The sequence below is a fragment of the Branchiostoma lanceolatum genome, chromosome 13 (genome assembly GCF_035083965.1).
Source record: "Branchiostoma lanceolatum isolate klBraLanc5 chromosome 13, klBraLanc5.hap2, whole genome shotgun sequence".
Classification (NCBI taxonomy): domain Eukaryota; kingdom Metazoa; phylum Chordata; class Leptocardii; order Amphioxiformes; family Branchiostomatidae; genus Branchiostoma; species Branchiostoma lanceolatum.
In genome coordinates, this window is record NC_089734.1 from 18840792 (window position 1) to 18853930 (window position 13139).

Consider the following 13139-nt stretch of genomic DNA (forward strand, 5'->3'; position numbering starts at 1 on the left):
GACTCTTAAAATGTGTAGCCTATGGTAGGAAAAACATAATATTTGCTTGTTCATATCTTGCAAATATTACAAAATATAAATATATCAGAGTTCTTTTCCTAACAAAGAAAGAAAATACTGTACAATACGCACTAAATAACATAGCGTAATCTTGCTCCATTAGCAACACTGTTGCTATAGCTACAATGACATCATCTGGTTGTCATGGCAATGTCATTCACATGACATAGCCAAGGGAGAGGAAGCAGCAAAGGGGATGCACTTAGGCTTATCATCACGCATACTAATGAGGTGGTATGGCCAATCACTTCTGTAAACCGAATAGAGGATGGACCGCAAACCCCTAAGATTAATATGTGATCTTTCTTTTATCTAAGCAAACAGCTTGCGGTAGTTATTATACAGTAACACACTATTTTTGTAAGCTGTATGCCTGAAATACTACTCTCAGAAAATGATTTTCCAAATATAAACTGTTAAGCAGAAAGGCTATGAATAAAAATCATATATATTCTCCACAACGATTCCTAAAAATCCTCATCTCAGTCCAAAATAGAGAAGAAATCCTTTTCCACTCAGGAGTACTCATTAAGAGTGAACAGGCTTTTCTGTGCTACTGTGTTTCACTTTATAAACATGCATCAAAGGATGTCCCACACTTACTGTGGGAGTTCGACCCTCCCCCATAAATATTCATACTTTTGATCGCTTGGTTGGTAGAATCTGGTCGTGTGTCTGGAATAACCAACAGTGCAATTGCCCAGGGTTTATTCTTTCTTTTATTTAGTTTTCTCATTTCTAAAAAGCTCTTTTTTCGTTCTAACCAACTATGAACCCCCATCTTTAGATTTTTAAAAATGCCTTCTGTGTGGCTTGTAAGAGATTTGTGAAAAATACTTTGATGGGGCTAGGCAAGGCTTTCATTCAGCAAAACATATTTTTCCAGAATAGTTTATTTGGTGGTATTTTTAAGCGTCTCATATGGATTTCAATTGCTGCAGCAAAACCAGTTAAAGTACATGAAATACTGTCATGACAGAGATTTAACCCTATAGCTTATACTCTATCACGACAGAAGCCTCCTTTCGGTAGCCTTCACTTTGTATGGTCTGATTCTTATCTTTTTACAGCTTTCTCCACACTTTGTCTATATGCCAACATTTTTGAAATCCATCTGGATATACAAACGACTTGATAAGAATAATTGGGGTAAAGCCTGTCCCTGGAGTTTGCTAGTTTCTACTTAACCGGGTGTTATATTGACCCGGGAGACAGCCTAATGGACCCCGAGCTCATCAAATTCCAATCTCTCTACATGTACCATCTAGGTCATCATGGTCGTAGATTACTCCTGGGTACACAAATGTACAATCTAATTATTAGCATTGGAAATATGGCTAATGTTTTTGGTACCAATTGTTAATATATAATGGCGTAATGGTGTATGGTTGCAACATAACACAAGAAGCCACAAGTATGGATGTATTTTTAGTATGTGGTTAGGTCTTGCAATATAGATGAATTTCATGACTGGATTGTGGGACCCCTAGCCGCTTTCTTTGGTACTGCGGCAGAACTTCTGGTTTCTGTATCTCATGTCCTAGGCATATATGCTGTGGTCATGATATTTGGATGAGGATACATTGTAGCTCTCAAAGTGCTCTTGTTGCCTTTTGTTCATTCTACTATTCTCAAAATTTTGTTCTACACTTTAAGTTATTTTTTGAAGTGACACTACTTTGTGTACTGTTTTTCAAAATTAGGAATGGATTCTAACAAAGAATTGGAACTTTCTCATAAGTTTGAATTAGAATGGTTGTTGCATTCAGGCCAAACCAATTGAATATCTTGTTTGTTGGATTGTATTATGTTAAATTTGGATACAACAATAAAAAATTCCACGAACAGGAATGTCTGTACATGTGCCTTTCTGCACACACTCAGTATCATAAAGGGATATAGTGTTCATCTTCTCTCGACTTATTTCACTTTGAAATGCCTGAGAACCAAGAACAGAAATTGCTGTGGCCTTAGTCCAACATTCACTGAATATCTCTGGATTGTTATTTTCAGATAGGAATCATCTCAATATGCAAACGCTTATCAATAACTCTCCTTTAGTCATGGCAATCACTTCTTTATCATGGTGAAAATGAATTAGACATTCTAGCATCGTTTCTGCCTCCCAATTTTCTAAAAGGTTTCTAATTGCGGAGTTCTTAAAACACCCTGAAATAGCCAAAGATACATAGCGTTCAGTAAAGGTTCTCCACTGCTGGCGGTCTTCCGCCACTCTGGCCATCATACATACAATGTACATGAGGCACTAATTGGAAGTACAATCTGCCATGCTTCAATGCCTGATTATTAGCTGTATTTTCTGGGGATCACTTGGACAAGCTTGAACTCACAATCACACTTGAAATGTTGGTGGTGGTTCAGTTTTTGCTTTTTTTGCGGGGACCTCTCCAGCATAAAATCACGACAGTGCAAATATTATGCATTGTCATTGTACTACTACTGTACAGTTACTGTACTACAGAATTTTTTCAACTGCAAACTGAAAACATTGTGAATACCTCCTTTCCCCTCCTTAAATTCCAATTAAATTGAAATCCATGGAAATATTTACATATAAGTGCACTAACTGTTAACAATCTATGGAACAAGGGCCATATATATAATAAGCAGTAAAATAATAAGTTAGATCTCTATAATCTCATGTCTTATTACATGTATGTCATGGGATGGAAACCTAATAATGGCCAGTCAGGTAAAATAATAACAGTATCTACACTTCTTTATGAGCCTTTTGTGATGTTAACTTATATCACAGTTGTATTTCAAGCCATACTATTTTCTTCCCTCCACTTTTAGTTTTAGTGCACTACCTGCTTTGGTTCTAAAGAGGGCACAAAATGGGTTAAACTTTATAGATTCTCTGAACTGTTACAGCCTTCTCATCTTCTGAGCTGAGATCTTCTACTAGAAACCTTTTAAGATATAAAGCAGGTCTCTTTCCACCCACACATTTCACATAAAAACTGCATGAATTCAAAACATGATTTCTAACATGCCAGCAGCTGTTGAGCCAAGGACAGTATTACACTAAGTGTAAAATTTAGAATTTTAAAATTAATGTATCTCACAGGGACACTAACATGGAGTAAAACACAGCTATTTGCATTGCATTAAATCGTAACTCTTGCATTTTTTGCACATGTAGAAATCTTCTGACCCTCTCAAATAACCCTTATCTAAGCGTGCATAGCAAAAAGGAGAAAATACCAGAAGAATACATAAAAACTTGCTGATGATTTTTTAAGGATATGCGTGCTTCAGCTTCAGCTTCAGTCCATAGAATAGGAAATCGAGGACAGCACCTCCCTACTTTACTGAGATGGAAAGTAAGTTAGTGAAAGTTCTTTTATTATATTATAATTATGACATGTACATGTACTGTCATTATGCAGTTACTGAGGTTACCAGCACGCCCTCCATGACCTTATCTGTTATCATGTCTGTATAATATACATCCCAATAACAATCCCACTAGACATTCCAGACTCAATTTCCTCTGACAGAATAGAACTAGGGGATCATCTGCAGCTGCCAACAACTTCTAAATTGGATGCCTGCCCTCCAACACTGAATAGACATAATCCAACCAAGGACATACACAATGTCATGTACAGGCAACTTGATACACTTATTCAACCAAATAGGTACCAATGAAATACTACATTTCAGCAAGTTCTTTACTATACAGAGTGTAATTTAAAAGACGAGTTTCACATTGTTTCTTTAGTTTCTAGTCCCTAGAATATGTATAAACAACTCTTGACCTGACAAAACTGTCACTTCTGGGCATAGCTTTTTTAGGTCAAAACTAACCTACAGGAACAGAGTTGTAAGACACAGAACAGTTTTTAACCAGACCAGTGTCATAACAACAAAAATGAAAATGAGGACTATGATGTGAAGAAGAGTGTCCTTATTAAACTATACCGCAGTCTTGCAAGTAATATGGCTTTTCTATATAAATAAATTACCTATCATGAATTCAGGACCAACCAACCAACTAGCCACCCACACAGAACTTCAGTCTGATAGCAATTTGATGTTCAAACCAGTGGGTGTACATATGTTATGAGATACTAAAACTACAATGGACTGTGGTCACTGTGGAAAATGCCCAAACAGCTACCGGTTCACATCAGTCTAAACAAGAAAGCTTTAAAAAAAAGCTGGCCACGCAACCATTTGATAAAAGTGAGGATTAAATGGTGGTTGCACGTGTAATGACTTGTATAGACTTCCTTACCCCCTACGTATACAGTACCTATACATCAAATATTACACTCCGTAGTATTTACTGTAAGTTACTACAAATTTCTGATGAATTATGCAAATGAGGTCCTCATTAGCATAACTTATAGCCAGGCGTACTCACCTTTCTTAAAAATGAAATCCGTAGCATTTACCATAATGGAATTACACTTTTCTGCATATATCATGCATTAGCCTAATTCATATGCAGGTGTATTCACCTTTTCTAAAGGTGCCTACAAATCAAATATGACATCTGTAGCATATATCGAAAGGGAACTTTATACAAGTTCCTGAATAAATCATGCAAAAGAAAAAGAAAAAAAAGATGAAGAGCACTCCAGCAAAAACAACAGATCTCCTCCTTATATAAAAAGAAGGGAAAAAAAAGAAAAAAAGAGGAAAGGAAAAAAGTTTTCCACACCGCGTTTCGAACCGGGAATCTCCTGATCGCCTGATCACCATACTACCAACTTGAGCTAGTGAGACAAGACTTCTTCTTCCGAATTGCAAAGATACTCAAAGTTCAAATCTCAGCACACGGTACCATTTTGTTGGTCACATTTGGTTCATTTTCTAAACAAATCAGTTCCTTTTTGTGTAATTTTGTATTAAAGATGTAATATAGCCATTTACCAACTAGCTATAGCATGGCAGCATGGTGCAAGGCCTTGCGTGAAGCGCCCCCTGGCGAGCTGCAGGTTGGACGAAAACGACGGGTGGGCGGAAGGAAGGACGGACGGAAGGAAGGACATGTGAAAGCGAATTCAGTGCCAGCAACCGCATGCATAGCGGTAAAAAAAGGTAATGTGTTGCGTCAGTGGGAAGATACTAAAATAATCCAGCAACCTTTTTAAGAGCTACATGTAATCGCATTTTTCACTCTGTTACACGTTCCCTAGATACCATGAGGCAATTAGAAGCACTGATTATAGCGGAAGCAAGGAAACTATTTTAGTCACATAAGAAACAGAGAAATCTTTTATTATACCCATTTCATCTACATGTACCATATTGATGTTCTTACTTCCCCACCCCACACACATACATGTACATACTTCGACAAATAAGGGGGAAAGACAGCAGAAACAGGAAAGAAAAAAGGACCTACATGATAATTATGGATTTACAATAACTCTAATTTTTGGTCAAAATATAATAGTAACTGTTACATGATATCATACAGTAACTATATTATAGTGGTGAGAAAACTTTAGATGTCATTTTTACACCACAGCTGTCTCTTGAGAAGGAATGAAAATATACATGTCATATACATGATTGTACATTCTACTATAATTGTATCGTTTGAATGTGATTTCTCTGCACATGACAGTGCATGTATAGCCATGTAAATTTTAAAGGAAAGTTTGAGTAAATGTGTAAGCTGGGAGGCTTAACGCTAGGTAAAACATGAGCTGCGCAATTCAAAGGTTGAGTTGACCGTGACAAGTCAAAATGGTCCACTTGTCAGTCTGTATGACGTCTGTTCTTAATGGCCCTACATGTTCAAGACCACTTGAGAAGATATTTATACTGTACTTTACTACAACTGCCATATTGACCTCAGTACTCATTTTGAGAACTGGAAGTTGCGCATGTAACACTATACACAAATAATTTCATTTCTATAAAGGAATTTAGTGGTCGTTTTGGTGTGGGTTTTAGCTGTGCATAGATGATGATGATGAGTGGTCATTTTTAGCTCCATCCGTTGTACCACCATTTACAATGTAGCTGCACGTTTCCATGGATGTAAGCATTTATAACACCACAACCGTGCAACAAGAGAACACAACACATACTTTCAAAGAAGGTATCAAATATATCTTATAGAACTGAAATACAAAATGTAACAACAACTGATTGAACAATCAAACAGATGAACAGACACATATCAAACCAACAAGACAGATATTTACCCAAGAGTCTATGATCTTGTTGATCAAGGTCAAATCAGATGACCTCCTTTCTCCGAGGCGAGTAGAATTTAGCACATTTCCAGTTCCAGCCAACTCAGTGGTTTGTATGTCTCCAGCCCCCATGTCTTCAACAGTCCTGTTACTTAGGACTCCCAACAACCTGCTTCGCAGCAGCTACCCTGGACGTTGTAACTGTCCCGTGGTGATTCCTCATTATGGCAGAAAGCGTGGGACGGATTCTCCTTTGAGAGAGGTCCTCTCACTCAAGGACCCCTAGGTTCTTTTTCTAAGGATGTGCCATTAGCATTCCCCAGTACATTGTATGTGGACGTCTCGCAACAGAAGCTACACAGCACACTTCCTGCGTGCTAAGTGGGAATCAGTACGGTCTCTTTTCATTTGGTGGAACGGCCCATTCATTCACAATTACACGTCCCCACCTGGGCTATCAGGCTAATGCTCTTCCTCAACCAAGACCCCAAAGGTTATGCTACATTTGCAAGATTTCTTAGCTTGTTGTTTTAGAGTGAAGACGGCATACTGGATTTATAGTGTTTACCACAGAATAGATTAATTTCTTTGCATTTCTTTCACTTTGGTATGGAGTCAGTCACATAAGCTGTTTTAACAATAGTAGAGTCCAGAATAGAATTCAGGATAAACAACTGAAAAAATAGGAATCTATGTAATGTTCCATCTCCAAAATGATAAACTGAGAAAGGATGTGTATATTCTTTACATCAAATTTAGGAAAGGGGACTACAAATACTACATGTAAATCTTGGGATGTTTGCGGTGTTTTTTTCCTCAGTTTTCATGGTGACCTCGATCTTCACTGCAAAAGCCATGCAAACAGACACTGAGACTACACATTTTTAGTGATTGCTAACAGTACTGCTGAACTGTATAAACCTCAAACTTAAACACCTCAAAATTAAGTCCCTACAAAACTAAAAGAATTTACAGTATCTATCCAAAGCCATGATACGCATCATACGCACTTAAAGGATTTACATTGATGTAAGTATTTTATTCAACATCAGACTATGTCTGACTCAATTAACCAGTATTTACAAATACAGAACACACATACGGATACAATTCATTTTTTGCTTGAAGAAAGGCTTGCTCTTTGGACTGAAGCCTAACATTAAAGAAAAACAGACTCATTGCAACTAATGCTCCTTACCCTTGGATTGAAAAGTCAATATGTGCAAGAGCTATTTTGTACCAGAATAATGGGGTTAAAATGTCCCCAGAAGACGATATATCCCGAGTGATACTGTCGGGCAGACTTGAACAAATAAATTGCAAGATCAGAGAGAATGATACTAGATCCACATCTGTTGCCACTGATGTCGTTAGGCCACACCAACTTAATCTTATGGATGACATCCGCGCGCGCATTGATTTTCGCCTGTTGTCAAAAAAAACACAAAAAAAATCACCTCCTCCAAGGCTACACAGAACTCCGGAACTTGCCGACTTTTGCAACAATGAGAGACATGGGAGAGGAATTGAAGGATTGGCGGAGGGATTTGTGAGCGTAAACCATGGAATGCTTAATATGGACTTCAATGCCATGTATGTTGGAACTGCCCTTATGGGTGTATATGAGTATTCTCATCACAGTCATATATCATCCACAGTCCTTGGAGCCAAATACCTTCTAATAGTCTGCTATGATGAACAAGACAACCTACATGTACTCTCCAAGCAGAGGAGTGGGTCCGGCAGGTTTTTGGCGACAAAAATGCCTAAAAACACGCCAAAAACCTGCCGGACCCACTCCTCTGCTTGGAGAGTACCTACATGTATCTCCTACAAATAAACTGTGTTCTGTGGCTCAATTCGCAATACCAGCTTTGTACTAGTAGCCCTGTGGTTTAGCAGCATTTTTTTTTTGCAGGATTTTTCTTTTTTTCGCCCGCGCGCATTAGTTTTGGGGTCTCCAGAGGATGTCATCCATAAAATCAAGTTGGTGTGGCCTTAGCATCGAAACAAGCAAACTAAGGAGAAATGCATTAAACAGGAGACTTTAGAGGTTTAACGTATTTGACTAGATCACCTCATCATCAGTCTGTTGTGCTCATAGCTGTAGACACACATGTAGTGAACAATATCAAAAGAAGAGTATTCTAACAGGTGGGCGTCGAGTGGGATTTCACAAATTGATTTGTACGAGGTGAGCGCACCTATGAGTTTTGAGCTACCCACATGTGAAATTAGATTTTTAATAGGCGGTGGGGAGCAAAATGGGTGAGGGGACATCTGCTTTTAAACTACTGATGGAAATTACATGACTATGTATATAAGAGATCAAAGACCTCATAGCTCCGTGAAATGTTTTTAGTTCTTGTGAATTTCCCACTGACTCCCATTAGGCAACGGACAAATAGCAAGATATTGCAGGAAATGAGGTAACCTATTCTGAGACCTTTGACCTAACTTCCTGTGGGATTATAGCCTGCTGGGGACCATTTAGACCTCAAATTCGACCACACATTGGTCACTGCTGTATTCTGTTTAAATTTCCAAGCCCGTATCATCATGAGTCAATTTTACGGTCCTGCGATCCCAGAGGAAAAGACATTTCCCCAGAATAGATTTCAACAAAGTTGTGCTATGATCTGTTGTAGCCACCTGAGTTAGAGAGGTGGATTGCCACACATAATACACAGCAATATGATGATGATGAGCACAGAACGTGAATATCATGGGAAACAAATTGAATGCAAGCTGAATTGTGATCATAGCATCCTGGGTTTTCATGTGGTCATTGGTCTGTCTGCTGCAAAGGCTACATTCTGATTTAAAAATGTTCCAGATTGAATTCTTGAAAAAAAAGTTTTCTCTTTACGATGTCAACAGATAAATCTTCAGTCAAACATAAATCTGAATTGCTTGCATGTGAAGATATCAATACATTAATTTTGTAAATGTCCTTGGTCATCATTACGTTCAAACAAAGCAGAGCTATGTGGTCCTGCCTGGCCTATAATCCTGTGTGCGTCAACCCTGTCCACCGATAGGTAAAACCCTGATATTTTCATGAATACATAATGACGGCGTCCCCAGGAAGTCTGGCTTTACTCCAGGCTATTGACGTCATCCGAGGCTCAGTGGCAGCATCCCTCTTGGTTTGATGTTAGAATCATTGTTACGGTGCAGTCTGAGGATTCGTATTGAATATAGCTTTTAGATTGGTATCAAATGTTGTAAGATAAGGTCAAAGCATCTAAACTGCTAATAATGAATGTATCTATGTACATGACTACGTCTCATTTCTTTTACACTGCTGCTTTTTGATAGACATAAGAATAAAAAGTTATCACAGGGTGCGCCCTCCAGGAATTCTACAGCCTCAAAGAATTTCAACTCCCGAGCCAAATTCTATTTGATAATATGTATACGTCAGACCCAATTTAAGATACAGAAATAAATTCTTTTGCAATGCAGCCTAGATGTAAATAGAATAATATATGATATTGCCATGGGCAAAATTTAAAAATTGATTTGTTTTTCACTGCGGGTTTGGATGCAATAAAATGAATTGTTGCTGAATGGAAAAAAGACAGACAATAGCTTGGCATGCGTATTGGCCAGTAAAAACTCAGTATTCCATAACTATAAAGTGCACTTAAGGGTGGGGTGTCTTTAAGCTGACAAACAGACATGCACTGAATGGGATTTTGGAACCACTCTTATCCTGTGATATACAAAATTAATGTGTATGTACGTATCCTTTCTACTAGAGTAGCCTGGACTGTACATGGCCAAAAGCACCTCTGGCAATGTCACTCTTCAAGGCACTATCTGGCCAAGGGCAGTAACATCTACCATTCCATTTCAGATACTGTACAGTGTGTCTTTGACCTTTCAAAAATGTACTAGCTTACAAAACCATTTCTACTTGCATAAAACCGATGGAGGAAAGATCAAAGGGCTCATGGCAAGAAAATAGCCTTTGGCAGTGTGGAGGGAAGTGTTTGCACATGTATGGCCAATTAGAGACATTGCTAAAAGTCAAATGACAGGCATAGGAGACAGAGAGGCGGGCTGTTACGTAGCAGAGGGTCATGGCATTCTCTGGACACCCTACACTACAAAAACAAAGGAATTAGACACCCTCCTTTTGCAGGTGAAGCCGAGAGGACGCCATGTTTCCCTGGTAATTACATGTATATTTGTGAGACACACACACATACACACAAACACACACAAACAACATACACACACACACACACACACACACATATACAAACAAAAACACAAACACACACACAAACAACATACACACAAACACAAATACACAAACACACACACACACACACAAACACTTGGACAGTATGTTAATTGATTGACTGGCAGAGCTACCATGTAACTGATAATCCACAGCCCTTCAGGGAAGTCTGATACATTGTAAATCCCAGCTAAAAGCCTACAGATAGATCCTACAAATTGTTACTCTCAAAAACTGTACTTTTCCAATGATTCTGGAATTGATGGCTGTTTTGTTTACAACAGTTACTAAACTTTCATTTCTTCACAAGTAAGAAAATCATTTACATGTATGGAAGTTTCTATCATTTTTTTCAGCACAGGCTCATTTGTGTAGGTTGTAGGTGGCATTTTGGCATTAGTGGCTATGAAAGTAATATTACTGTTCAATTTTTCTCAGTCTGGAGATTGATGAATAACATAAAAACTTTTTTCAGTTTCCATCTCTTTGCAGTTTGCAAGTTCTCAAAAGAAATCAAAAGATTTCAGCTATCCAATGCCGTACCAATTCATTTCCATGGTTTTCAGGCATTTTGAGGAAGATAATTTAAAGTAAAAGGACATCATGAAAGCAGACAGCTGACAATATTTGTTACAGTAACTGTGGTAAAATTATCGTCACCACAACAGCCATGGTTTCAGAACCATGGCAGTTCCACACGTATTGGCTGAACAATAATAACTTTCTCAGTGCCCTGCAGGATCAAACATAGAATTTGTCTAATCTTGGACTACCAAAAACATTGTGCACAGTAAGCTTCAAGTTACAGTACTAAAAGTACAGAAGTGTTGTTTTGGAAACGTCTCTATATACTTGAACATAAAATTTGTGTGTGTCTGTTTCCATTATTAGAACTGGAGTATTGAAATGAGCTACAAGGCAATACTTTAACACCTGAGCAGGGATCAAAATACCTTTCTGGTGCAAAATTACCAGCACCAGTCAAGTTTACCACCCTGCTAGAAAAGCAGATCTTATAATACTGCAAACTGATGAGAAATGACTTTGATTCTTTTGCATTTTACAAGTGCTAATGGTCAAATCCACAGTCACTTATCCTAAGGCTTTAGCACACTGAAGTAGTTGTTTGGCAACCAATTCTCTATTGGTTAAAGGGTTAGGCAGCAGGGAGAAGGTTACATATTATAGACCAGTACAGGGCTGGTGTACATTCGTAGGTAAGGTGTAGCTACAGGTAGATAGAAGAAATACCTGGCACACAGCTCACATTTTTAAAACTGAGTATTGCTAAAAGGAATGTAATTTCCTTCTGACCTTCCTATTACAAACCGTTAGCAGGATGTGAATATAACTATTTTTACACCTTACATACATGTAACTGGGTGTAAAATCAGCCAATAATTCAGTTACCTCATTCGCATCAAAGCCTACATAAATTTCTGACCTAATTACATTGTACATGTACCAACTTGGCCAACCCTCACTATTATATAAGATTAAAGAATATGACTAAGTTAACAGAATTTTTCTAATATCCACAAATCAAAGTAGTCACACAGACCATGCTTTTAGACAGCAGAGGAATGAACGGTAGGCAAAAAGTGCTGTAATCCATTTAATGCTAATTACTCTTTATTTGAGTGTGTGCATACATTTGTTGCCTTTAAAAACAGGTCACAGGACATATTGCTGGGATTGATTGACAGCTAAGTTAGACGTTCTCATTCTATAAGTCTCAAATCAAAATTACCTAATAAATAAACTTAAGACAGCTGCCATCACTTTGTTGCCGTCATTAAATTTAGTCTACAAGAGCCTAAAATTGACAAGAAAAACATTAAAAACCTACAAGTTGTAGGTTTTTCCTCTATATTGACTATATTGACAGCTGAACAAAAGTGACCAAACAAACATAATACTACAGGTGATTTAAATCTATACAATTCCATTTTAAACAAAAGTCAATATTGTTACAGAATTACAAAATAATTTTTTTTAAATCAAATTCTTAAGTCTGGTTGTATTAGAAATCCATCTTTCTTTCCTGCTATATCACTCACTCACTCACTCACTCACTCACTCACTCACTCACTCACTCACTCACTCACTCACGGATACAAAGCCTGTCAAAAAGATGTGACGTAAAGTGACATTTTCAAAGAGATGGGGTAATGTTGACTGGCAGGCATACCAGAACTCATGTGTGCACCCCAACTATCTCCATTTACCAGAAATGTGCCGACAGCAATGGCTTACTGCCATCACGATTTACAATGTACACCAGGACCACTCTGACGCTAGCAACATATCTCAAGGCAGTAGGACCTGCCAACTTTCCTGGTGCAGCCAATACTGTTAGGCCAAGGGAAAAAAATGTTTTAGGTTACCCGGTAGACCCTGAGCAAAAACCTGCCGATCCTAGCCTTGTTTTTTTGGTCTGCCACTAGAGACTTAAAAATTTTCAATCAGACATCTGAGTGATGGAATTTGGAATAGATGTATCTTACACTCTGTTAACAGATGAGGGTTTTGATGGAACAGTTGATGTAAGAATGTGTAGTAAATATTGTACTGCTTTGTACACTTAACTAATGAGCTTGTATAATGTATCATAATATAATATCAGATTTTGTATACAATATGAT

The 13139-nt window shown here is 37.9% G+C and overlaps 1 protein-coding gene across 5 annotated transcripts in view; it reads right to left on the bottom strand.

Annotated features, from left to right (window-relative positions):
• The window catches only part of LOC136447354 (receptor-type tyrosine-protein phosphatase N2-like), a 104665-nt gene that overhangs the window by 39918 nt on the left and 51608 nt on the right, over window positions 1-13139 (bottom strand). The window lies entirely within an intron of this gene.